Here is a 26,126-nt window from a genome sequence, read left to right as displayed (position 1 = left end):
GACCATTACAACGCGACTTTTACTCCGCATACCGTTACAACGCATAGCGCCTTGGGGCGCTGGATAGTGGTTAGTATAATTTACTATTCTAACTCCAGTCCCCGTGGACCCTAGGGAAGGTGTTGGATAGTAAATTATACTTATCCCCTATCCTAGAGCGCCCCCCAGCGCAATGCGTTGTAATGGTATGCGGAGTAATGGTCGCGTTGTAATGGGTCTGCGGAGTAAAAGATCCGTTGTAACGGGTGTATACCCCCCATCAGGCCTACGCGAACACCCCCACCCGCCAACGGCCCGTACAAGTCAACCGCACGCACAAGTACGACACGCACACACCCCCATCAGGCCTACGCGAACACCCCCACCCGCCAACGGCCCGTACAACTCAACCGCACGCACAAGTACGACACGCACACCCCCCCATCAGGCCTACGCGAACACCCCCACCCGCCAACGGCCCGTACAACTCACCCGCACGCACAAGTACGACACGCACACCCCCCCATCAGGCCTACACGAACCCCCCCACCCGCCAACGGCCCGTACAACTCACCCGCACGCACAAGTACGACACGCACATCCCCCCATCAGGCCTACACGAACACCCCCACCCGCCAACGGCCCGTACAAGTCAACCGCACGCACAAGTACGACACGCACACACCCCCATCAGGCCTACGCAAACACCCCCACCCGCCAACGGCCCGTACTACTCAATCGCACGCACAAGTACGACACGCACACCCCCCCATCAGGCCTACGCGAACACCCCCACCCGCCAACGGCCCGTACAACTCACCCGCACGCACAAGTACGACACGCACACCCCCCCATCAGGCCTACGCGAACCCCCCCCACCCGCCAACGGCCCGTACAACTCACCCGCACGCACAAGTACGACACGCACATCCCCCCATCAGGCCTACACGAACACCCCCACCCGCCAACGGCCCGTACAAGTCAACCGCACGCACAAGTACGACACGCACATCCCCCCATCAGGCCTACGCGAACACCCCCACCCGCCAACGGCCCGTACTACTCAATCGCATGCGCAAGTACCGCATGCACACATAACGCCAACACCCAAACGACCACAAGGACCTTGCTAACGAGTCGCACTACTACACTGAACATGTCTCCTGTGTACACACCTTTGACAATCAATGTCCTGGTCACAGCCAAACAGCCAAACAGAGGACAACACCAACACCCACCCCATATAACACACACACCACCAATTCAAATTAAGCCACACCCACCATTTGACCAATAAAAGGGACCACACATACAACCCATCATCCTTTGCAACATACCTATTCTTGCAAGGAAACTGAGAGCACACAAACTATTGCAGACACATACCTACACACATACACCCTATCTCATCTACACCCACACCACCCCCTTCACATTCTGACCCAAACACCCTCATTCGTACACACCATCAACCCCTCAATCACATACACTACACACCATGACCACACAGAAGAATCCAAAGTTCACTAACCCGGAGATGGAGATACTTACTGATGAAGTCATCAGAGTTGAGCCGCAGCTGTTTGGCACATTGGTGAGACAGACCAGCCTGGCAGAAAAAACACGCCTGTGGGAGAGGATCGTAGACCGGGTCAATGCTGTTGCACCCATCAGGCGCACCAGGGGGGATTGCCAGAACCGGTGGTACGATCTGCGGAGGATGGTGAAGAAGAAGATGGACCAGGATTATGCCTGCGCACACCACACTGGAGGCGGTGGTCCCCGCAGACCTCCTGTATACCATCCCTGGGAGGAGAAGGTTATGGTCCTACTGCCAGCGGTGGGAGCACATGGAATAGAAGGAGCCGTTGAGTCTGGTGAGTGTAGAAAAAACACAAGTTACATGGGTAGACTAACAACAGTGCCCAGCAGCATGGGGTGGGTGGCCATGAGTCCAAGCAGTACACTACCAAATGGGGGTAGTTGCAAGGGGGAGGCACATAGGGTGGAATGTGTAGGGTAAGAGGCTGCTCTCATGCCATATGTCCCAGGGACACACACAAGCATAATGCCCAATGCACAGGGATAGGTAAAGATCACACAAGATACTAGACCACAGCTTCTAAATATTTACATTTTGCTGACACACCTTTCAGAGATGCATCATTTTGTGACAAAGTAAGGCAGTGTAGCAAGAGAGCAAGCACAAACTACCTGTCTCCATCCCTGTCTCGCCCTCTCCCTCTGTCTCCCTCTCCCTCTGTCTCCCTCTGTCTCTGTCTCCCTCTCCCTCTGTCTCCCTCCCCCTCTGTCTCCCTCTCCCTCTGTCTCCCTCTGTCTCTGTCTCCCTCTGTCTCTGTCGCCCTCTCCCTCTGTCGCCCTCTCCCTCTGTCTCCCTCTGTCTCCCTCTGTCTCTGTCGCCCTCTCCCTCTGTCGCCCTCTCCCTCTGTCGCCCTCTGTCTCTGTCGCCCTCTGTCTCTGTCGCCCTCTGTCTCTGTCTCCCTCTCCCTCTGTCTCCCTCTCTCTCTGTCTCCCTCTCCCTCTGTCTCCCTCTGTCTCTATCTCCCTCTGTCTCTGTCGCCCTCTGTCTCTGTCTCCCTCTCCCTCTGTCTCCCTCTGTCTCTGTCGCCCTCTCCCTCTGTCGCCCTCTCCCTCTGTCGCCCTCTCCCTCTGTCTCCATCAGTCAGTGTTCGTCCCTCTGTCACCTCAACGCACCTCCCTGGGGCACACACACAGTTGCACACAAGCACTGCACAGGCCTCACAAACTCCATAGAGCTGAATGTTAAGGGATGTCTCACAAGTACCAGCAAACATCTGCTATGTGCCTGCAAGACACCCACCATTTGCTGTCAACACTGTACTGTGTCAGGACACACATCTCTGAAAGCTCTGTAGTACACAATGGGCACAGGTGTAGGCAGCACAAGTCCCTCCTGTGATCATTGCAAACACAAACACCAGGACAAGGTCACACATCCTGTGCACCAACACAAATCCACAAATATGGCAGCATGCCACATGAGGGGACAGCCAAATCATGAACGATGGACGCTTGCAATTCACAAACAAAGTAATACCATGGCCTGTTGTACACACCCCTTACTGAAACTCATACCCTGGGGACAGGCATTGGATTGCAACACTGTCCCAATTGCCATGTACCACAACAAAACACGCACTTAAATGAATATGCACACAACTCATACATGCACATAACAGAAGCTCCAGTCCATTGTGCCTCTCTAAAAAAGCACGTGCCCCATCTCATTACCTTTGTGGATGCACATAAGTACCAACATGGACATGGGTATTGACAAGGTGGTGCGTCTTACAGAAGTCCCAAGTTCTAAAGCCATGATCTAGAAGTGGGTGTACAGGTCCAGGGGTGTTGGCATTGTTTGGCCAGCATGGAACAGCAAAAGACATCCAAAGTAGTAGCTGACATGCTAAATAATGATGCTCTGTCTCTTACATGAACATGCTGCATCTAAACTCTGTGCATGCTTGACGCACACATAAGGATTTACACCGTATCCTGGATGTAGCGTGAAACTGAACAATGCTTTACACGTGTGGTGCCGGCAACACAAGACACAGCAATGGCTGTGTCAGTCATTGTCAAGAGATTGGAAGAATGTAAAGACCCCATCGTACATTTCAATTTTTCTACCACTACATACACAACTGTACAATGTCAACAATGTATAGCTTGTGGAACAGTGATGCTGATAATGGATAAGCAAACCACATGTCACTTGATATTGCCTTAACAGTGTCTGTCTCTCCCACACACAGGGCAACGTGTGGATCTCCCCCCCAGCCAGGGGGGCCAAGGATCCCAGTCCCAGGCTCAGCAGGACCCAGACCCAACCGGCAACGCCGTCCCTCAACGCACTGTGGATGACCCCAACCAACCTGGCTCCTCTGGATCCCAAACCCCTGCAGCAACTGTACCAGCTACATCTCAGCCAACCTCCGGACCCATTCCCACCACATCCCAGCAGACAGGTCAGAGCCCTGCCCATGATTCACAAGAGAGCCAGTCTGAAAATGAGGGACACCCTTTGTCGGGCGCCCCTGAGGTTGGTGACAACCTCCACCCTCCCAGCACTCGGGGGGCCCGTCGATCGGATGTGCCCACAAGCGCAGGCCGTGTTCGTGTGGGTCAGGGTGGTGGGAGTGGCGCAAGGCGGAGGCGAGAATCTGGGCAGCCAGCTGCAGGGCCCGGTATGCCTGAACTCACTAACATCCTTGAGGCATACCAGCGGGACACCAGGGAGGAAAGCCAGCTTGCGGAGGCCCTCAACCAGGTCAGAGAACAGCAGGCAGAGCAAATAGCCAGGCAAGACCTGCATTATGGACGGGTGGAGGCACACCAGGCTCAGCTCTTGATGGTGCATAGGGACATTGTCCATGTGCTACGTCAGATGGCTGCCAACATGCAGCCCCCTCCCTGTGTCACAAGGCCAGCAACATCACGGCAAAGTGCAACACCAGCCACAGGGAGGGAGGAGGAGGAGGAGGAGGAGGAACCCTCAGACGTAGCGTCCCATGCACCGTCCATGCCTGCACATGAGGGTCCCCCAAGGAAGGTGGGTCGTCCACGGCGAAGACGTTGAGGGCCTGTGGGCCATGGACATCTCCCAGGACACTGGACCTGGCATATTGCCCCTGGGTGCAACAGCATCCCCTATGAGTCTCTCCCACATGAACTTGCTGGTCACAGTCTGCCCAATGATGTCAGGCACTGTGGCCTGGACTCTGTTGACTGAAACTGTAAGGCATCTCATCTCCAGCTGTGAATTTTGGATTCCACCCCTTTCTGTACAGCACCTATTCACGTTTCCTGCACAAGATCACCCAATAAATAATCTAAAGATCATACGCATTTGGTGAGTAATCTTTGAAACAGCATAAATGTATATGTGTCTGCAAATGTCAAAAATGCTAGGGTATACAACAAACAGCAGTCATCCACACACTTGGATCAAAATCTGAGTGAGGACACACATTGGTCATTAATTTTCACGAACTACATACATGGATGGTAAGACACACCTGTGTGGGACAGTCAATGCTGGAGGGGGGATTGAATCCCAATACTGCTATCACAGGCAGGCCCAGGAGAGTCACTTTGAGGAGTACATGTCAGTGTCACAAAAGTAGTAGTCCATGTAGGGAGTACCTACAACTGTGTCCTCAGGTATGTGAGCTACCATCAGCATGATGCATTACTGTGTCTGTGATTAATGCCGCACAGGATAACGGTGGCAGGACGGACTGTGGGCAACGGGCTGGAGCACTCTAGACAAGCACACCTGATTAGGTGACCTACCCCTATGGAGCTACAAGTACCATACTACTGTAATGGGAGCAACGCATACAGAACAACGACACACGTCTGACAAATACCTACCCCAGAACGGCCAAATCACACCACACCCAAGAGACAGGGTCATGGTGTGTGTCCCATGTGGCAACTTGACTGACTGTGACAGCAATGTTGAAGTGGTGTGAGCAGGTTGTGTACTGGCAGGTGACTGTAAGCTAACAGTTTTCTGATCTAGTGGTGTTGACAAGCTAACACTGTACAATATTGTGCCTATGTAAGGTAGGTGTGTGTGTGTGTTGGACACGGCACATGACCTGGTGGTACGTAGACCCAATGTCATGTGAATCTGCATAGTCGTGCCAGTATGTGTTGCACACACAGGCATAGCAGCAGCAATGGCTGAGTACAAAACATTTTGATAGCAGGAGGGTGAATGTCTGGTGTTGTCTGTGTGTAGGGTGGCAGGACCATGATCTATTAATGGATGGAAGGAGGGTCATCCTGTAGGTGTCTGTGTTCCTGGATAGTGTGCGCTGCATGGTGGCTGTGTATGCAGCTGCAGCAATGAGTGAAGACATGACGGCAGGAGGGGTGTGACAAATTGCTAAACAAACACATAACACAAGGGCATCCGCAATGCACAAAGTGACATGTGGATGTGAAGGCAGGAGTGTCTGCCTCACTCAGGGTCACTGACAACAAAATGGCACAGTAATCACCACAGATCACAGTCACTGGATCAGGGCCCTTACGGTCAAGTGGGGCACAAGGCACACAGCGTCAGCAGGTGTATCCAAGAGCTAGTGTGTTCAAATCCAAAGTGCACCAACAAAGACATCTACCTCACACACAACATAGTATTCTAGCCTTCCCCCACCCCATGCGTGTGGTCAATATACAGTTACACACATAACAAGCATGAGCTAACTACATTCCAAATAGTATAGATGCACATTAGAAGGACATGTGTGTTGAGCCCCAAGCAGGCGCAATATTCTGTAGGAGTCAGACGTCATGCACAACATGATAATTTACATTGTGAGCCCATGGAGCTTTAACAAACATACATGTGCATTGTCAAGTAGTCCAATTTACACTATTCATGATGTCACCTGTAATGCCGCATTACGATTACCTACAAAGCTGTCAAGGACTGCCCGTACCTTTCTTCATCAGAGTGGTGTGATGCTCTAAGGGTTCCACCTCCAAATAGCCCATTGGTCTGAGTACAAACGACAGACACAAAAGGGTGATCAGGCGAGGGAAGGAGAGGATGGGAACAGCTGGGAGGGAGACCTGAAACAGAGGCAAATAAGCATTAGGACAACATTCTCATGTCACTGACACTTCAAAAACCTCATTAGCTACACTGTACCAGTCACACCTGTGAAGTGTACTGACTGGTGAAAAAAAATGATGATTAATCATGCCATCACATGAGATACGATGCTGTGACACAGACACATAAAAACTGGGACAGTCTGTCATCCATTAGAGTCATGTGTAACGCTCACAAGTGAGCTCCCATGCAAATAGATCTATGTAGTATAAACACATTCCCAGGCTCAGATGAGGTGGACCTTACTAACAAATGGAAACATATGGAAATCCAACTAACGCTAACTGTAATGTCTGTATCTGATATTGGTTAGCCATAAGGGCCATGTAGGCTAACTTGAGCAAATCCACAACAGCTGTAAGTATCACATATGATGAGGAAGCTAATGATCGACATGCAATGAAGGCACTCTGTAGCCAGTCTTTTGATGTGTCAAGTATGCATCACAACGCTAAACATGATATGCAGGTACTATAAATATTAAGTGCAAGTGATGTCCATCCAAGCTACATAATCAGACCCTACCATAGCACAGTAATGCTGCAGGGGACCAGAGATTCATGTGAATGACCGCACTCCACTGGTGCTACACAATAAATCACATATGCATACTTCCAACTTTTTACTTTGTCATGCTAAACATACATGGCATCATGTGCATCAAAACATAACTGCTACTCACTGTGAAGGCTGGCGTAGCAGTATTCTCAACCAGCACTGAGGTAACGACATGACAGTGACATGACATACTGCTGCAAGGGGCAATGCATCCATGTAAACTGATTCACAGGACTGTTGTCTTAACATGTGGAACATACACTGGGCAACACCCACACCACATGGTTTCATGGTAATCACACTGGACTGGCCCACAAGCTGGAGGTGAGGATCCAGTCACATTCTAATGCACACAGTGAGGCTGCAATCCCCCACAGAATCCGTGGTTGTGACCTCTAACACAATGTCATGCCATGGTATGTGCAATGTTGCTGTGGCAATGTCTACACACATTGATGCATTCACCAGAGTATCAAAGTACAACAGATGACAGAAGGGGTGAATATCCTGTCATGGGAGTGGCCATACATGTCATAAGTGACATAATGGAGTAGCATGTATGCAAGGTGACACTACATGCACATGAACATGTACCACACGTTTCTACACATACCGACGCTAAACAGCCTCATATGAGTCCTTACCCAAATTGACTTCTCCACATGTCCAAGCATGCTCCGTTGATGTGGCTGACGTTGCAATCATAATGAGCAATAGCAGGATGACCACGATGTACCCCAACGGACAACAGGCAGGGTGAGCTGTGGATGAGAGTGGCACACAAGGGGTCAAGTTCTGTATAATGTCATTTTGTCAATGTCTGTTGTATAGCCAGATGTAGTATGACACCTGTACATTCCAAGTGCACACATAGCACGTATGTGTTTTGCATTACAACTGCACGTGTGACACAGGACAACACACATCCAAGTGATCTTGCATACAGTCTGTTGCATACACAGCATGCTACCCATGCAACTCTATAGTCCATCTTTTACATAAAAGATGAAATGACTCACCATCATGAAAAGAAGTTGCGGATGAGGTGACCGCGGATATCATCTTCACCCTCCTCGTCACTGGCATCCTGGCCAAGGCCTTCATCCTCAACGGGCGGATGTTCCAGCTCATCAGGATCAAGGTAGAGTGGCACGGCCTTCTCCACTGCCATGTTGTGTAGCATGCAGCACACGGTGAAGATGTCACACACCTTGCGTGGGCTGTATTGGAGGGCTCCGCCTGTCTTGTCCAGGCACCTGAACCGGCTCTTCAGGAGTCCAAAGGTCCGTTCGATCACCCGCCTGGTCTTCCCATGAGCATTGTTGTAACGCTGGTCTGCAGCTGTCCTGGGGTTGCGTAGCGGAGTCATTAGCCACGGCATGTTTGGATATCCAGCGTCTCCTGCAAATTGACATCATGTACAAGAGTGAATCATACGATGCAGATCATGAAGTTGTGACATACTGAGATACAGAGCTCACAGTGTATACTCACCAACTAGACATGCCCGGTGGTTGTGCAGCTGCAGCATCATCTGTGGTACCCTGCTACGCCTCATGATGAAAGCATCGTGGCACGATCCTGGAAAACGTGCACAAACATGTGAGATAATCATGTTGGCAAGACACACCACCAGGGCATTTATCGAGTGGTAGTGTTTCCTGTTGCGATACGGTTGCTCCTGAGCCTGTGGTGGGACTAGACTAACATGTGTACCATCAATTGCACCAATTACATGTGGCATGCGGCCCAAGGCATAGAATTCCCCCTTGACATCTGTCAACTCTTCTGGAGTAGGGAATGTAATGAATTCATCAAGGTAGAGCAACAGTGCTCCCAAAACATCACCCAATACCCGGCTAAACATGGTCTGAGACATCCCTCCCACATCAGCTATGGTAAATTGGAACGTACCTGTGGCAAAGAAATGGAGGGCTGCCATCACCTTTACCTTGGGTGTCAGTGCAGTTGGATACCTGTGGCGTGGTTGTAGGTGAGCCTCAAGCCTGTCCGTCAGGTCCTTGATCAACTGTCTGCCGAACCGATATCGACGGATGCTATTGCGCTCCCTCATGGCATCCAAGTCAGGCAACGGCCTTTCCAGAGGGGGTGCCCTGCAAGACACAATTTAAAGGAAATGTCTTCAACTGTCTGACTAAGACAATAACAATGTACATGGCACAAGCAACACTGCTTCAAATAATGTAGACAATTTGGAGTGTGGCGTGGGATACACACTGATGTAACGTGTGCCAGCTCCCACACACTCCTCCGTGGAGAAGGAAAATACCTGTAGTGTGTGGAATGGATATGACATGCATACAAACTATCTGATGGAAAGGTCTTAGTGAGCATGACAATGTATCATGTTAGTGACACACGTCATGTCAATGTCAGTAGGAGGTTGTCTGCACATCCAGACGGCTGACTGCACTACACACACACACACCACATGTGCCATCATTTGCACTGTTATGCCTTAGTCATGTTGCGGTGTGTACTTTCTGTTACAATTACATGACCATCATCATACAGCATGATAATTAGATTTGTCACTAATGGTCTGTGATGCCATCACACATGTGAACGGGTCATTAACACACGTGGCATGGTGTGTGTACATTAGTAACCCTGCCATCACAGCAAGGACACAACATAGATGCTCCTACAGCAGATGCACAGAACTGTAAAGGACTAGTTACTTACCTTCAGTAAACAAATATCTGTAAGGAAGAGTAGGCAGTAGCAAAGTGTCACATTTCAATACATACATAGCTTAGGACTAATTAGCCTCCCTGGGTGACATCGATCTGACCAGTGAGTGGTGGCTATACAGGCCACACCGGAACTAAACCAGTGTCGTAGATTGGCATCCGACAAGGGCGTGGCCAAGTTTGGGCCGTACCTACAACGCATACACTGGCAGCTGTTACACAAACATATCCCACAGAGAGTGTGGGTAGCGGGCAAAGATGCATGTCAAGTTGCAAAACATCACTCCCAGAGTCAGGGAGGATGATGACATCTTTGCATAGTGCCTGTACCTCTTGGATACCCTCTACAGCGGAGCAAACGGGAATGTGTTCTGTGGTTTTGAGGCCTGGATGCAGATGCTTCCTGGGATGGGGTGGGAGGACAGGGAACATGGTCAGTCCGGGTAGGGCTGTGGGGGTCTGACAACGTGCCTATCTACAGCCAAACATGCTGCGTGGCTGTACATGCTTGCCAATATACATACAGTACTTTCATCAAGATAGGCCTGCAGAGGCTCAGCGTAGCGTTAGTGTACTTTAAGGACCTCAGTGACAAGATGGTCCTCACCGCAGCAACGGGGAGATGAAGGGCCATGGTTCCGAACGCCCACATAAACACAACACTGTCCGTTGCCCACTCATCCAAAAACACGTTTTGAGTAGAGACATCACCAGTGTCTGGCTAGGTGTCCACACCACTCGCATCCCCCAGTCCACCTGTCCTGTGGTCTTTGGACTGACACTCACATGCCAGTGGGTCTTCATGACCCTCCCAATACTCATTAGCGCCCATTGTAATGAGGTGTGGCCGGCTCATTGATGTTTAAATTCCCATGCTGCATTAAGAGCGGTGTTCTGCCACACAGTTACCACAGCGGTGCTGTACAGTGTGTGGTATCGGGGCCAGCACCACCCGAGAATGGCGCCACTGCTGACACCTGGGGGATATTTGGCAGTGAGGTTGTGAGTTGAACCAGCGGGGACCAGGTTGAACATTCTGATCCTGTCTGTCACAGCGGTTCTGGGACGTATGCACCGCCTGCGTCCGTCACTCAGCGAGTGATGGCGTCAGGGGCATATCAACAGAGGCGCTACTGCCCCCAGACGGGTACGGTGGGCCAGAAGCTGACGCTGAGTCCGTGGGCGGGGTGAGGGACATCATGGACATGAGGAAGTGCACTTACTCCTCCTGTGTCACATGCAGGGCTGGGACCGTAGGTCGTGGTGCTGGCTATGACGGCTGCAATTCTGATGGAGCCGTGTGGTCGCTGTCACCCTAATCCCATGCAGCATTGCACTTGCTTCATGGTGATTTGTTAATGCAATTACATATCTCTGTCTTCTTTTGTTTACCTGACGAGTTTGGCCTGGAGGACTGATGTACAAATAAGGGGCTCACATGTCTCCACACCCACACACATGCACTTGTCCTACATCCCAACCATGAGCTATTGTGGTGCTGTGCCAACTGCTGGAGTCTGAGTGGCTTGTGGGACCAATCACACCTGGATTCATATGTCTGGTCCCCGCAATCGGAGCAGCTCTTGTTGTTGTGCCTGACGTGAAAACCGTGGAGACACAGACGGTGAGGGTCAGTCACCAACATGAGTCTTTTTCATTCCTCACAGGCTTTGTAAGTGACGTCCCTATTGGCACCGTCCTGAGTATGACAATAAAAGCTAAATGGTCAGAAGTGTTTGTACAATGATTTTGGGTACAAAATGTGTAAGCTTACACTTAGACCGGACCTGCGCTGGTGTTGTGAAACAAACAGAGGACCTGACGTGTGCACGCAGAGATGACATATGACTACTCAGACAACGTCATCACGGCACACACAACACCAATGACACTTGCAGAGCCAGAGGATTTACACCCCAACACACAAGTGTACAGCATAACGGAAATTGCCATGTCCAGGATGACATGTGGGGATATTCTGAGGTGAGTAATACCTTACTGACCTGTTCATCGCATATGCTAACAGCATGCACAATGTCGCACATGGCACACACATGACGTGGTCACACAGGGTCATGCTGTGCGGCTATGACACCTCTGTGACAGTGGGCATGTTGCTGTCATCATGTGCCAGTTCCCTGTACTGAATTGTGGGCCATTCGAGTGTTCATGTGCCTCGCAACATGTTGCTGACGTTACTCGGGTGGAAATTGTTGAATGCATGTGATGCACATGTGCATCATGATTGATGACATGTTATGCAAGCTATTCACACATCAACTGAGGCACAGGGTCACAATCCTTGTGCTTCTTCAATGTCTGCCACACCTGGCCCATCCTGATGTATGTGTGCCATGCTGATGTATGCATCCACATTGTTGACATGAGTGTAGACTACATCCCTGCTGTGTGATTTCCTGGTGTAACTCTCCCAATGGTGACATGAAGGTGGACAGGGACGCAGCCTACACAATCATTCACTTGACCATGTCTGACGCACTGTACCACAATGGTACGTGCGTGTGTCCGCCTCGTTTCCCTATTGCATTTCGGCTATACGCGAGCTAAGCGTACCCCAATGGTACGTGCGTGTGTACGCCTCGTTTCCCTATTGCATTTCGGCTATACGCGAGCTAAGCGTACCCCAATGGTACGTGCGTGTGTCCGCCTCGTTTCCCTATTGCATTTCGGCTATACGCGAGCTAAGCGTACCCCAATGGTACGTGCGTGTGTCCGCCTCGTTTCCCTATTGCATTTCGGCTATACGCGAGCTAAGCGTACCCCAATGGTACGTGCGTGTGTCCGCCTCGTTTCCCTATTGCATTTCGGCTATACGCGAGCTAAGCGTACCCCAATGGTACGTGCGTGTGTACGCCTCGTTTCCTTATTGCATTTCGGCTATACGCGAGCTAAGCGTACCCCAATGGTACGTGCGTGTGTACGCCTCGTTTCCCTATTGCATTTCGGCTATACGCGAGCTAAGCGTACCCCAATGGTACGTGCGTGTGTCCGCCTCGTTTCCCTATTGCATTTCGGCTATACGCGAGCTAAGCGTACCCCAATGGTACGTGCGTGTGTCCGCCTCGTTTCCCTATTGCATTTCGGCTATACGCGAGCTAAGCGTACCCCAATGGTACGTGCGTGTGTACGCCTCGTTTCCCTATTGCATTTCGGCTATACGCAAGCTAAGCGTACCCCAATGGTACGTGCGTGTGTCCGCCTCGTTTCCCTATTGCATTTCGGCTATACGCGAGCTAAGCGTACCCCAATGGTACGTGCGTGTGTCCGCCTCGTTTCCCTATTGCATTTCGGCTATCAGCGAGCTAAGCGTACCCCAATGGTACGTGCGTGTGTACGCCTCGTTTCCCTATTGCATTTCGGCTATACGCGAGCTAAGCGTACCCCAATGGTACGTGCGTGTGTACGCCTCGTTACACCATTAAATGTGTTGCATTGGCAATGGCAATGTCACGTACTTGGGGGGGAATTTGAATAAATGCATAGGGAACAACTAGGGGAACAGTGTACTGTTCAAAATGCAACCAGGTTGTCATGGATACGGATTTTTTTTTAACTCCTACAGGTGTCCTGGAAAAATCAGTTTGGAAAAAGTATACAATGTTGCGAAAGTTGTTGTTCAGCTCTGGCTCTATTTTCAAACCATGCATATGTGTGTCATGGGCTTATGTGTGATGTGATTGGATGGAACATAGGATGCAAATTATGGTGGCCTATCACACACTACTCCTTGGACTCACAGACCCTCTGCAGCACAGATATAAGGCAGCATGTGGCTGTGGGAGGGCACTTGCCTGCACAACATTGGTGTGGTAACCACAGCTGCTGTCTCTGAATCCTCTGGACCCTGATTAGCTGAACATGGAGAGGGCACCTGCATTCACTGATGGTGAGAACAAGGCCCTGCTGGATGCCCTCCTGCCAAACTTCAGCAAGCTGTATGGGAGATCAGAGGATCAGGTGAGTGATGTGTGCAATACCTTGGAGTGTGCACCTGTTGTGTGTGTGACATCATAGCCACTGTGTATGTGTAGTGGATAGATGCAATGTTGTTGTGAGTGAGTGCCAGGGTGCACAGTGTTGTTACAAGAGAGTTATTTGTTGTAGTGTGGTGTGTGACAGCATGGCACGTGCTGCAGTGCACCCAGATGTAGCATATATTGCTCAGTGAGTGCCATGCTCAAAGAGTGTTTAGCAGCCCTCATGTCATCTGTAGAATTTCAATGTGATGCACTGCAGTTGTGTTTGCACACAGGCCACATACTCCTGGACAATGATGCACATGTGTGTGGCGTACGATGCCCTGTTGTCCTCATGTATTTTGTGCACATATAGGTGTCTTTGGAACATGGACCAGGTATACTGATGTTCTTTTACTTTACATTTGTGACAGGTATCTGCCTATGAGAAGGGTGAAATCTGGGTGGACATCGCCAGGGCTGTCAGGAGAGAGGGGGGGCCTCGCAGGAGGCTCCAAAACATCAAGAAGAGGTGGCAGGACATCCGGTGCTGGAGCCGCCGCATCGCCCGAGTCCAGCTGAAGCTGGAAGCTCCACGCCGGCATGGCGGCAGCCGCCACCTCACCCCCAACATGCTCCGGGTCCTGGAAGTGGTGTTCCCAGACCTCCATAGGCAGTTGCAGGAGGGACAGCAGCACGAAGGGGGTAGGTACATGTCTGTTTGTTGTCATGTGTCTGTGAAATGGTACCTGAAGTGCTCCAAGGCATGGTCACACTCCCATTGTTTGAGTGGTGTGGTCAGACAGGCACTTCATGCATTGGCATTTGATTGTCCCTGTGTCAGCAGCTGCTTCTTTACATGCCTTGCCCTACTCCACATTAGAGCTTTGCTTTGGCTAATGCTTGTTTTTGACATGTACTCCTATGGTGCAATGTCTCAGTATGCATCTTCCTTTGCACATCATCATGTTGTAGGGTGGTCTGTGACACCTGTTGGTACCTTAAATGTAGCACCACATGTGCACTGTGTCTGCCCTTCTTCATATTTTGGCACTGTTCTTGAGTCTCAACATGTGTTTTCTGCACAAGTCAGCCTCAGTGGCCTTTGTCCATGGTACACTTTCTAATTATCTTGTGTTAGCTACAGGTGCACAATGTACATGTGCTATATTTTGGGCTTATGCATACTCACACTGGGCAGTGCGTGTGTGCATATTCTCAAAATCTGTTGCATGTTGTTTGTACATAGTATTGATGGTCTGCCACACAATGTGACTTTGGGTGTAGAAAGCTGTGATGGCAGTGTGAGGTGATGGAACACTTGTTTCAGGTCCCAGGATGGCATCACATGCCAGTTCGGCCAGGACTTTTCTAATGTGGCACAGAGTCAAAGCTATTCAAACATGACCACGTCTTGATTTGGGTGGCAGGGTTTGCTAATGAACTGTGATGCATCATCAGCTATCCTGTTGTCAGGCAGTGGATCATGATTGTGTCTCTCATACAAGTATTTGCCTTGCCTATACCTTGTCTCCTACCATACATTGAGCGTTGTGTCTCTGACATTTGTCCACAAGTAGACTTGTCATTATGCAGAGTTCTGTGTCATGTGACTCATGATGCATGCCATGTTGAGAAATGAGGCCAAATGATTTGCAGCTGATATGTCTTATGTGTACAGGTGACTGATATGTTTTCATTCTTCTCCTTGCTCACAGCATCATCATCTGAATCTGGAGGAGACACAGGGGCGGATCAGGCAGAGGGACACACCAACAGTGCCACCTGCTTTGAGGTGTCAGAGGGAGGCAGTGGCACAGAGTGTGAGGAGAGTCTGCAGGCCGGACGACATGTGACTGACACATCTTACCATGCCGACGACTCCGAGTCAGACTCTCAGGAGGGGGGGGAATATGCATCAATGGTCACTCCTTCATCTTTGGCTGCCCTCCCCTCCTCCAGTCCCATCTCCACCCTCCCAGTCCTTGGTGTGCCTAGGGTCCGTGCTAGCCCCCATGTCTCCTTTGTTCCCGGCACCGCAGCCCCTGCCCCTGTGTCCCCTGCTGCCCTCAGTGCTGAGACAGTGGACCTACTCCGGCAGATTGCAGTAGGTCAGACATCAATGCTGACTGTCCTCCATGGACATACACAACTGATGACACAGGTGGTGTCGTTCATGGAGGGCATGTCATCAGCCATGTCTGATCTGCGTCGGAGTGTGGCTGCCATTGAATCAACACTGACGGCACCTCTGTACACCCAGAAGCATCTGTCCCCCCCATCCTTCAGAGCCATCCACCTCTGCCTCTCACATACCTACACAGCATACACGCACACGCCACAGGTCAGACACACCCAGCGCGCACACACAGCATAAGAAGCTCAAAGCTCCATGCACACAGTCTCAAGGGCAAGTAGGCACACCCACAGGGAGAGGGGAGACACCTCACACACGCATCCACACACCCAGTAGGACAGACTCACAGCCCTGTACCTCCACCCCCAATGTGTCCCCGGGTTCAGGTGGTAGTTTTTCCGCACATGCTGAGGTGTGCAGCCAGGTTTTTGAATCTACTTTCGGCGATGCCCCAACCAGTGTGGATGAATCCACTTCACCTGCACCCACTCCACCTGTCCTTCCCTCTCCTGTCCATACGGTGCCGGAGGATTCCACAGATGGTGCCCCCATAGTCAGCACAGCGGATTAAACGCCATGTGCAGGCAGGTTTGGGTGAGATAACACCCATGGAGGCAAAAACTGTTGCAGAGACTCTATTGGACTGGCCATTGGCCTTTAATGAGCGAGGACTCTCATTTGCTTTTCTTTTGTGAATCCGCTGAATAAAGCAAATTTTTTCCTTTTCAGATTTGTAGTTTGTGTGATGATGTCTGTGACTGCTGTGTGCCTGGGAGCTGGTGTGATGTTCACATTTAGGTCTGCTAAAATGTGTCTATCTCCTGAGGGTAATGAGGTTGACAATGGTATGTTTTTGATGTACGAGCTGGGCAGTGGTGGGGGTGTTAGAGACACACACACACACACTCTGATGCTGGGAAGTGGTGGGCACTCTGATGCTGGGCAGTGGTGGGCACTCTGATGTTGGGCAGTGGTGGGCACTCTGATGCTGGGCAGTGGTGGGCACTCTGATGCTGGGCAGTGGTGGGAAGTGGTGGGCAGTCTGATGCTGGGCAGTGGTGGGAAGTGGTGGGCACTCTGATGCTGGGCAGTGGTGGGAACTCTGATGCTGGGCAGTGGTGGGAAGTGGTGGGCACTCTGATGCTGGGCAGTGGTGGGCACTCTGATGCTGGGCAGTGGTGGGCACTCTGATGCTGGGCAGTGGTGGGCACTCTGATGGTGGGCAGTGGTGGGAAGTGGTGGGCACTCTGATGCTGGGCAGTGGTGGGCAGTGGTGGATGTGTTTACTATACACCAGTTAGACTTACGTTGACATAGCAGTCGTATGTCCCATACGTCTATTGCACTGGTGATGTGCGGTGACGGTCCGTACCCCGTGGTCGATGACGTAGGTGCGCCCTGTCACCGTATTACTCTACTGATGTGCGGTGACGGTCCGTACCCCGTGGTCGATGACGTAGGTGCGCCCTGTCACCGTATTACTCTACTGATGTGCGGTGACGGTCCGTACCCCGTGGTCGACGACGTAGGTGCGCCCTATCACCGTATTACTCTACTGATGTGCGGTGACGGTCCGTACCCCGTGGTCGATGACGTAGGTGCGCCCTGTCACCGTATTACTCTACTGTTGTGCGGTGACGGTCCGTACCCCGTGGTCGATGACGTAGGTGGGCCCGCCCACGTATTACTATACTGTTGTGCGGTGACTTACCGTACCCCGTGGTCGATGACGTAGGTGCGCCCTGTCACCGTATTACTCTACTGATGTGCGGTGCGTTCCGTACCCCGTGGTCGATGACGTAGGTGCGCCCTGTCACCGTATTACTCTACTGATGTGCGGTGACGGTCCGTACCCTGTGGTCGATGACGTAGGTGCGCCCTGTCACCGTATTACTCTACTGTTGTGCGGTGACGGTCCGTACCCCGTGGTCGATGACGTAGCTGGGCCCGCCCACGTATTACTATACTGTTGTGCGGTGACTTACCGTACCCCGTGGTCGATGACGTAGGTGCGCCCTGTCACCGTATTACTCTACTGATGTGCGGTGACGGTCCGTACCCCGTGGTCGATGACGTAGGTGCGCCCTGTCACCGTATTACTCTACTGTTGTGCGGTGACGGTCCGTACCCCGTGGTCGATGACGTAGGTGGGCCCTCCCACGTATTACTATACTGTTGTGCGGTGACTTACCGTACCCCGTGGTCGATGACGTAGGTGCACCCTGTCACTGTATTACTCTACTGATGTGCGGTGCGTTCCGTACCCCGTGGTCGATGACGTAGGTGCGCCCTGTCACCGTATTACTCTACTGATGTGCGGTGCGTTCTGTACCCCGTGGTCGATGACGTAGGTGCGCCCTGTCACCGTATTACTCTACTGATGTGCAGTGACGGTCCGTACCCCGTGGTCGATGACGTAGGTGCGCCCGCCCACGTATTACTCTACTGATGTGCGGTGACGGTCCGTACCCCGTGGTCGATGACGTAGGTGCACCCTGTCACCGTATTACTCTACTGTTGTGCGGTGACGTACCGTACCCCGTGATCGATGACGAAGATATGGCCTCTCTCCGTATTACACTAGTGATGTGCGGGAGTGTGTGGCGCTACATACCCATACATTACAATCGTGCAATGGCGATGTGGCCGTCTGGCAACACGTACAGGTATGTTGGACTTCGTTGTGCTCACCTTCTGCGCCGTCGTCGGTTTCTAAGTACGAGGTGGTGGCCGTACAGGATAGGGATGAGACGGACAATGGCGTTCATGTCCTGCTTGTCGTGTACCGGGTGCGGGTCTTGCCGGAGTGTGGGTTTACGGTAGTTCAGAGCTCTCGTAGAAAAAGAGCCGTACGGAGTGTGTTCAACACGGATCGTACTTCCTGGTTCGGAAGGCGCGGTCTATTTACGTATGGACGCTGCGTGGTGCGTCAGCCGACTGCAATTCATATGGACTTTCGATTCGTATGGGCTTTTTTACGAGTCGTACAGAGTGACGCTTTGATTTGTGATCGTACTTGCTGATTCGTACGGGGACGCCTACAGGTACAATTCGTACGGGGAAAAGCGCTCCGAACAGCAATTCGGAGTGCTTTTTACCGGATCAGAATCGACCCCTAAGGTGGGAATTCTCTGTCTCTCTGATATGTGATTATTTTACCTGGCACAGCAACTCTGGCACTGGGAATGACACAGCTCAGGCCCCCATGGTTTTGTCCGTTGTGTTCAATACTCATGTGTTGCCAACTCTGCACTGCCCCCCTAACCTGACGGCTATGTGCGCACCTTGGAGAGACTTGCACCAACACTTGGTCATCAATGTATCCGTTCATATAGCAAGGCCACTCTGGTTCAATGAGGGAGGTACTGTGGGCCAGAAACCATTCAGTCAGGTCATTTGTGATGACCGAAGAATCAAGACAATAGATGTCCTACTTGAAGGGGACTCACTTTGATATTTTGAGATGTTAAAATCGGAGCTAATCGTTGTGATAATTTGAGATGTTAAAATCGGAGCTGGTGCTACCGCAATCACAGTTGTGGTGATATTAGCAAGTGTGTAATTGCTTGAGAAGTAAACTAAGGCAAGATCCAATTAATCTCTTGCCCTCACCAATTTGAGATTATCTCATGCTATGGAGAATATCCAGGGGAGGCGTGTCCAATATGTGTCAGATACTCATTGACATTTTCTCAAACCATACATGCTTAGCGACTAGGTCTTATTGACAGGAACACCTGGGAGTAACCTACTCAGAGGCTGACTGGAAGGAAGTTTTAGAATACCATGATTGAACACTTAGAGAAGCATGCCTAAAATATACTTATTTCAAGATTCTCCACTATTGGTACTGGTCCCCACACAAGTTGCACAGGGCACGTCTTATCCCTAATGCTGTATAGTGGCAATGTCCAGATATTGCCTCTGACCTATACCACATATTATGGTCTTGTCCTACTTTAAAGGTATACTGGCGTTCCATATATGAGAGGATACACCCCACTAGTTTTATGCCCTTTGACGAATCTGACAAACAAACAAATAATACAGAATGTTGTCACCTTTGACGATACAACTTCCCAATAGCATAGATGGATGTCAACAGCCATCACAGTAGCCAAGATATGCATCCTACAGCATTGGTGGATGTCTCAAGTGCTCACACACCAAGGATGTCTTACTGAGTAATACCATCTCACTACCTGTGAACATCGTGTTTACAAGGTCGAGGATCAAATGAACATCTATGAAAACGTATGGGTTCATTTCTTGAGCAAAAATGAGCCTTAATGTCTTTGCTTCTAATATAGTCTATACCCAGGGCTTTAAGTGGTCCGGATTTCACCGGTGCCGAGCACCGTCAGTTGTGCGCACTTTGCATGTTCCCCACCAGGCTGCATTACACAGCCTGGTAAGTAACATGCAAGGCCTCCCTGTCCCCCTCTGAGCGTCAAACCATGGTGCTCAGATCAATCACAACGCTGTATTGCAGTGTTGTTATTGGCTCAGGGGGAGCCTGTGAGATGGGTGCTTTCTGCTGTCGGGACTGCAGGAAGAAGGAAGCTCAACAAGATGGAGGAGAGGCAGCGGCCAGCAAAAAGTTAAGTGGAGTCATTTTCTAATTTTTTTTTATTGGGTTCCTTGTCCTCACATGAAAACATTTTTTATTTTTTTTTGTACGGCAGACCCCTGGAGAGGGTGTCTGTTTTTTTTTATTATTTATTTTTATTGACAATATAAAAACAGCAAGGTAAGAATATATTACACAAAGTGTCAAATCAAATGGGGAAGGAGAAGTCAATACAATGAAATCAACAATCCATGTACGGAAGGGGAAGGGGGGAGGACAAAGGGAAAATCAATACACATACAAATAAGCAGTCAGAATGCATGGTCAGGGGGAAGGTGGGACATCAGTATTATCTGCGATAGGCGGTGCACAAATATCTCCACGGTAGGTATTCCAGGGTGCCCATATTCTACACCATTTCCGGGGCCGACCCCGGGCCAAATACAATGTTTTTTCTCGGAACATGCACCAATCCATATTTTCCTTCCATAATTCAACTGTAGGTGGCTTTTGGGATCCCCACAATTGAGCTATATTGCGCTTGGCGATCATGGCCCCCAGGGTCACCCATTGTGTCTGGGCTACGTTATAATCCGTGGGTACCCAAACATTCAATAGACATCGCTTAGCTTCTGGTAAGAGGGCAACCCCCGTTACTTCCTTCATTACATTATGTACCCCACTCCAGAAGGCGGCAACCTCACGACATTCCCAGATAATATGTCCCTATCTGGCCGCATCCTCGCTTGCACAAACCCTCCTCAGAAAAGCCCATGTGTACCAATCGGGGGCCCGTGACATATACCCTATGAAGAATCTTAAGTTGAACCAGTCTGAGTCGAGCTAGTATCGCAACCTCCTTGGGAGAGGAGATCGCAGATTGCCAGTCCTCATCATCCAGCTCAAGGCCGTCACGGGTCCACAACTCACGACCTATAATTTATGAATTTTTTTATAGACTAGGGAGATAGTACTATCGGGCACATGACCGTCTAACAATCTATCTTCAAGCGGGGACGACTCCGGAATTATCTCCCCCACTGGGAAAACCGACCTCAAAGCATGGCGAACTTGAACGTAACGGAAGTACTCTGAATCAGCTAGTTCATACTCCTTCTTTAGCGATTCAAACAATTTAATCTGGCCCTTCACCCAGAGGTCTCCCACCTTACTGATACCAATGAGATCCCACTCATCAAATCCCTTGGTCTTCCACAGTTTACCCAGTTTATCAGAGCCAAAGAGCGGAGTCACCCGAGTCAAGCGGTCTTTCCACCCCATCGAACTAGTTGCATCCTGCCACAGACGCACTGCCGTCTTGGTAGGTCCCAACAAGTCCTTAATCACCGATCTAGAATATAGTGCCCTGTAATAGTTATCCCCAGGTAACAGCCATCTATCCATTGCAAAGGCGGGGTTCAATTCGGGACCATACGTACCATGGTTGATGGCTCCCAATTGAGATGCCCAATAGTAACGTTTTATATCAGGGAGAGTTATCCCCCCGTAATACCATGGGAGCGTCAGTTTAGCAAGTGCAATACGAGGTCTACCATCCCAAATCAACTTCCTTTGAAGACCCTCGACTGCACGGAAATAGCTAGCCGGAACTACATCAAGAGTGTTTTGGAGTGCATAGAGAAAACGAGGCAGAGACATCATTTTAAAGAGAGCCGCACGACCTAGCGGTGAAAGCGGAAGCTTACGCCAACCTGCGACATCTTGTTTCAATCTAGACAAGGGAGGGAGGAGGTTATGTTCATACAGAGTCGTGGGGTCCAATGGAATGTAGATACTGAGGTATTTAAACCCTGTGTGCGCTATCTGGATGGGACAATTATTTGGGAGAAGAGGGACAGCACCTGAAAGGACGTATAGATAGGATTTGGTCCAGTTAATGATTAACAAAACAATAAAGACCCACTCCACCGGCGTACGTCCAAATCAGTGACTAGAGGGGGGTGTTCCAAACGTCCTACTCCCTACAATTCTCTTACCAATTTTGTAAGAGACACTATGCACTGTTCTCCGCCAACATATAAAAACCTGTTCTCCCGGCCCCACACCAGAACCCACACGTTCGGTGTACCCGAATATCGAGGAACACCACTGCATCCACACCCAACGTTGGACACTGCTCCTACTAGAGCAAAAAATGTGAAAGACGCAAGTGACACCTCACGGAAACACCACCATTGGGGTAACTGGTATACAATTTCCAGACAGGCCCCTGTCTCATCATCGGTTATCACCTGCGTCTTAAAGAAAAATAAGATGAAAGGAAAGAAGTGTCCAAAACAACCAACATATAAAGTGACAAGCTCGTGAAGGCGCAGAAATATCTGCTAGTGACCAACACATACAAACAAAGTGAAAATAACGTAACAATGTGCATAAAAACACACACGACAATCCGTCCCTTACCCAATTTTATTCATAGGGCGGAGATTGTGTGCTTGTATAAAAAGGCTGGTAGTTAATCATGCCTACCACAACCTACTGCCAGTGCCGACATGTTTCACTGCTATGTTATATTGAAGCAGTTTCTTCAGTGCTGCACTCTGGGAATGTCACTTCACTGTTTTGGACACTAGTTCTGTAGTGTGCAGGGGTCAGCCAGGCCATTCATACCGGCCGCTCCTGTTTCTTCTAGGGCAACAAACACTTCTCATGTAAGTCTATTCCTTATTGCTCCAGTATAAAATCGTGCCGTGCTCGGAAGACGCCTTTCCTCAGCCGTCAACCAGTTAATGATTAGACATAAATTCCTGCCGAATGAATTCAAAACATCGCACAATACTATCAGGGATTTCCGGGGCGAAGTGATATACAATAAGATATCATCTGCATAAAGCGAGATGCGATCTTCAAACTCCGGGGCCCACCGAATACCCTTCATCGAGGGCTCCCACCGGATCCACGCGGCGAGGGGTTCGAGAGCTAGAGCGAACAAGAGCGGCGACAAAGGACAACCCTGACAAGTTCCCCTCCCAAGACCAAATGGAGCCGAGACTCGGCCATTCACAACAATTTGCGCAACGGGGTCCTCGTAGAGCAGCCGCACCCAGCCTATAAAACCGGGTCCAAACCAGAACTTAGCCAACGCGGCCCATAAATACGGCCATTCCACAGTATCGAAAGCCATCGTGGCATCCAACGACACCAAGATGGCCGGCTCACGCAGAGTCGCAGCTCTCGCGAGAACACCATGCAGTCGCCTAAGATTCAGGGCAGTATTTCTATGCGGGATAAAACCGGATTGATCCGGATGTATCAACTCGCTAATTACAGTGATCAATCGGTTTGCCAATACTTTCGCAAGGATCTTAGGTTCCGCATTTAAAAGGGATATAGGTCGATACGACGCACACTATTCTCTCGGCTTCCCTTCCTTATGGATCACCACTATAGTCGCTAAACGCTGATCACGGGGGAGAGAGCCACATTCCCGAGACTCCAGAAACATATCCCGGAGATAGGGAGCCATCTTGTCAGGGCGCAACTTGTAAAGTTCAATAGGCAGACCATTGGGACCCATGGCTTTCCCCGAACGCAAGGAACGAATCGCAAGCGCCACTTCATCAGGTGTTATAGCGGCGTCCATTTGGTCTCTATCACCGTCAGAGAGACGCGGTAAAGCAATATCTCGTAACAATAGATGTGAGTCCTCCTCCGGTCTGTCAGACACAGAGGAGTACAATGCATTGAAGTGATCTGCGAAACACTGAACTATCTCCTTAGGGTCAGAGATCCGAACACCAGCATCCGTCTCAATCACAGGCACCACCCGATTAGCTCGATCTTTCTTATCCAGCCATGCAATCAATTTACCAGCTTTTCTCCCACGTCATACAGACATCCCTGCTGTTCCCTACTCATGGCCTTAGCCGCGTCGGTAACCAATGTCTTGTACTCAAGTTGTTTTAGTCGCAAAACATGGGTCTTAGCACGGGTGACCCCCCGCTCCAGGTCAAACTCCATGTCCGCGATCTCTGTTTCAAACTTAACCACCTCCTCATCTCTCTGTTTCTTAGCACCCGCTATCAACGACAGGGCCTGGCCCTAAGGACGTCTTGAAAGCCTCCCAAAGCGACACTGCTGATGAAACAGAACCCTCGTTCTCCAAAAAATACAGTTCGAGAGATTTTACCAGTGCAGCGCGAGTTGTAGGGTTTTGGAAATACCAAGGATTAATCGGGGCAACCCGTCCCTCGGACCCGGAATCTAAATCTATCCGGAGCCATAGTGGAGAATGATCCAAAATTCCCCGAGCTAAATGCTTGACCTCAGTGACAGAAAGAGCCTGCGCAGCCGGTACCAAAACATAGTCGATCCTGGAGAGGCTACCGTGATCGGCCGAGTGAAACATATATTGCCGCTGAGTAGGATGTAACAACCTCCAACAATCTACCAGACTCAAAGTGTCAAGGAATTCATGGAGCCAGTTCTGTGATCCCTTTAGATCTCTGGGTGGGTGTCGATCGACCACACCGGAAACTACTGCGTTAAAATCACCACCCAGAAGCAGTGACCCCCTCAGGGAGAGCCAGAACAATCCGCCCGTAATCCGCTAAAGTAGTTGATTGCAGGCCAGGGGGGACATATAGCGAAACCAGAGAGAGGGTGCGGCCCTCCCATCTTCCCGTAAGAGCGACATAGAGCCCTCTATCATCGAGAAAAATGGAGTCAATCTCCAGTGGGAGAGAATTCTTAATGAGGATTTCAACCCCTCTAGAGCCGGAGGAAAACCCAGCATATGCAACCAGGCGATACCCCCTCCTATTCATAGCATGACAAGTATTACCAATCAAGTGCATCTCCTGAAGAAGGACCACATCAGGGGAGAGACGTTTCAACAGTTGCAACACCACCCCACGTTTTATCCTAACCCCCAGCCCATTTCACATTCCAACTCATTAGTTTCAGCCCTCTACCCCCCATCCCGAAGAAGAAAGAAAATCCAACCCCAGTAAGAATTCAACACCTCGATGAAACGATTTAAGGATACGGTACCTTGCAAGAAAACATACACACACCCCAACAGAACCTCCCATCCCCCCCACCAACATCCCGTTACAAAGCCCCCCACTCTGCACCCCTGCGTAAAACTAGAAAGCAACCCAAACTTGCAGTGTGCCTGTCGAACCCACATTTAACTAAACTACAAAAAGACACTCAGAGGAGCAAAAAAGACCCACCAATAGCCCCGCAACCCCCCAAATGTACATTAAATCACATGTCAGGATTATCGAACCACAGTCCAAGGACCACGAAAAACTCCAGGAACCAAGCAACCGGCGACTATTCTTGTCCCGCCTGTCCGCCCTCCGCTCCGCCAGACCGCTCCTCCGATGGATGTTGGTTAGGTAGAGTGTCCAGCCAGTTGGCCACCACCTCTGGTCAATCAAAAAAATAAGTTCGCTCAGCATGTTCAATCCTCAACTTGGCCGGGAAAAGCATGGCATATTTGAGTCCCATATCACGCAGTCTTCTTTTCACCCCCAGGAAACCGAGTCGC

This window comes from Lissotriton helveticus, chromosome 5_1, assembly GCF_964261635.1.
Source record: "Lissotriton helveticus chromosome 5_1, aLisHel1.1, whole genome shotgun sequence".
Classification (NCBI taxonomy): Eukaryota; Metazoa; Chordata; class Amphibia; order Caudata; family Salamandridae; genus Lissotriton; species Lissotriton helveticus.
The sequence above is the reverse complement of the archived record's forward strand: the minus strand, read 5'-3'. Positions refer to the sequence as shown.